The 3,082-nt window shown below is 36.3% G+C and overlaps 1 long non-coding RNA gene across 1 annotated transcript in view; it reads left to right on the top strand.

Annotated features, from left to right (window-relative positions):
- The first annotated feature begins 2,628 nt into the window (after positions 1-2,628).
- Positions 2,629-3,082, top strand: part of LOC111823667 — a 16,014-nt gene continuing 15,560 nt past the window's right edge. Inside the window, exon 1 of the long non-coding RNA XR_002826737.1 lies at positions 2,629-2,855. This is a non-coding gene — a long non-coding RNA (uncharacterized LOC111823667). The remainder of the gene's footprint in view (positions 2,856-3,082) is intronic.

Here is a 3,082-nt window from a genome sequence, read left to right as displayed (position 1 = left end):
CACCTCTGGGATAATAATACCCCCCAATAGCATGGGGTATATTGAAAAAAGTAACTGTCCTTGCCTGAACCCTATCAGCATATTTAGTCCATTGGAGTGTGGTGTGGACATCACTCACCCTAAATGATGCTAATGTGAAGTTAGAGTTGAGAACGTGGCTCATCTCAGGGGGAGAAGTCAATAAGACAAGAACTTCCTTTTTCTCCTCAGTAGCACTAAGTGCCATAGGAATTTGCCCCCCTTTATATACCTTAAAACTACTTTAAAATTTTTTCTGCCATGAAAGTTCCTTCTAATATCTTGCCATGACATGAAAATGCCATGTAACTTTAACATTGAGAAATTGGAAGAGGTGCAGCTTGGGAGATCACTTCTGATCAGAAAACCACATGATCTGGATTGTTGGGAAGCTTTACCTTCCAATGACCGACCTTAGAGATAGTAGTAGCCTCTCTGGCTTTCAAACTCCTCACCTGTACAATATCCTAGTCTCATGCCTTCTGTTATTTTTAAAGTTCTTAAAAATCTTCAGTGGGTTGTCTGAGTGTTCCACAGTTTATAAACACCCGAGTAAGATTCATTTTACATAAAATTCCCCACGGTATTTTCAAAAAAGAGTAACCAAAGCTATCATTGAAACTTAATGACTTTTCCTGTCGGCTAAAATTTTCCATCCCTCTGGACGAGTAAATCTCTACTCTTACTTTTCATACAAATTTCTCCCCCAATATTCAGGGATATTGTTTCACATCAAAGTCCCTAAAAATACTTGCTCCTCCTGCTTACTGACCAGGCCCAGGACTGGTCCTATTATATAGACAGAAGCCTTCAATTTGTATTCTATGGTCTTAGGATAAATTTTAAGCTTCTCTATCATTCTTGACCACCATGAATTTGCTTCATTCTCAGCTAACTGTAGCACAGATAGTACAATCAAGTCATTTTTTTTTCACATAAGACTGTCACTACTTACAATTCTCTTATCAAAATGTGATATCTTCTAGATTTTCTACATGTATAGTCATAACTGAATGCTTAAGAAGTCCTGAGTTGAAAGGTCAACTAGCTTGATTGTCACTTTTTTCTATAGATGTTGACAAACTGTATCTAGAAAAATAGCAGTAAGTCACTATGTCTTTTATCATGCTTATTAAACATTTTTGCTAAAGAAAAACAGCAACAGACATTTCTCATGAGTACACACTTGAAATGTACTTGGCAGCAAGCAAATGAGAAAATGCTCTATGATGTGCGCGTTGCACCTGATCACAAATACCAGTGACATCATTTAAAAAATAATCTTTTATGTGTTGAAAGTGCCAAAATCATGCTGTGCTGTTCCTTTTGGAAAGCTGGTTGGTATATAGTGTTTAATGAAGTATTTTCAAACCATCCTTTTGTTAGGCTTGTTCCACTTTTGCTAAAGTTATGATAGCTTGTCTCTGTTAGTTTTTTTTTTTTAAAGAAGGCATCACTTATTCTCTCTCTCTCTCTATCTCTCAGATACAGAATTAGTATTTTTAAATAAAGTAAAATAGCCTATTTTAGAGATGTGAAAAGATTAAGTGCAAATGTGTTATTAATGTAATGTGTTGTTAGCATAAATAGACTAGAAAGGAAAAGGAATATTTTGATAAAAACATCCATACTTTATTATTTTAGTAATAATTATTATGATGAAAATAGAACCATGTGTTTTTTTTTCCTGCCACTTTTTTGGTATAATGGCACATTGCAACTTGAAGGAAACTACCACATAACTAAAGTCATTTCATGTATATCACTTAAGTGAATTGCCTTTCCCGGCTATCTAATTTACCCAATAAACATTTTGTTGGTCAGTATTACAAACATTTTATTATTTTCTTACAGTTGTTTATTCATCATTTTCCATGTCACGTTTTGTCATCATGGAAGGAAAAATCACATTCAATTTTTCTTTCTTTTTCCCCACTCATGCTCTAGCATAAAATTGAATACTTTTAGTTAAATGAATAGTTGGTTCAAATACTCCTTGAAATATAGACACAGTATTCTCAACAAGAGAAATCTTGGATTTAAATGCCATTATCTTGTGTAAAACACACACACATTTCATAGGTATGACTTGTGATATTTTCCCCTTGGTTTTTGTATTTGCAGGCGTTCTCAGATCTTGCTTACAATTTTAAAAGATCTGCTTTAATTATCGAATTATTACAATATGGTGATGAACTGGAGTAGCATTTCAAGTGTAATTGATATGATGTGGCTAGCTTAACCAGTATTGCAGAAAACAGAGGCGAGGCAGATAGATACCAGTATTGTTCTTGCCTTCCTATTCATACTTCTTCAGATCCCTGAGCCATGCAGCTTGTTATTCTGCCACAATCTGCTATTGCCAAAACATCCCTGACAACAGAACTATGATAACTGCTGCAAAATTTTCTCCTCAACTTCCCAAGTGTTCAGTCATGAACAAAACAAGAAAGCCAGAAAATGTGAAAGGTACTGAAAGTCCAGTGCCTACAGCTGGTTTCAGCAATTTCAGCTTGCGTAAGACCCCATGGTTGTGAAAGAAACCCAGGGATCTTTGAACAGGATGTAATCAACCTCCGATCTGCTGAGAAACACTGCAAAAATGACTTCAGCTGCCAAAAATAATAATGTCGTTTACAAGCAGCTTCTCCTATGTCTAAGGAAGAACTAGCCACCCAGGAGTGCGTGCTGGCTTTGGAGGAGCGAGAGAAGAAAGGGGCAAAATCTACCTCCCCCCACTTTCAAATACACACTATCAGAACCCACTGGAAGCTGTGGCCCATTCCAGAGGTGCTGGCAACATCGAGGGACATTCATATCCACAAAAATTCTGAACGGTAAGTGACCCTGGACAACGGGATTATATTTGGCAACAATTCTGTGCTGTCACTTTCCCTTTGTAACCAAGCTGCCCTGTCTCATGTTAAATTCCTTAGTCACGAACCCCAACCCAAATCTTTCCTCCTTTCTTTTTCTGCACCCGGCCCTCCCCCCGCCCCCCAAATATATATATATATATATATATATATATATATATATATATATATATATATATATATATATT

Source organism: Myotis lucifugus, unplaced genomic scaffold, assembly GCF_000147115.1.
Source record: "Myotis lucifugus unplaced genomic scaffold, Myoluc2.0 scaffold_6, whole genome shotgun sequence".
Classification (NCBI taxonomy): Eukaryota; Metazoa; Chordata; class Mammalia; order Chiroptera; family Vespertilionidae; genus Myotis; species Myotis lucifugus.
The sequence above is the reverse complement of the archived record's forward strand: the minus strand, read 5'-3'. Positions and strand labels throughout refer to the sequence as shown.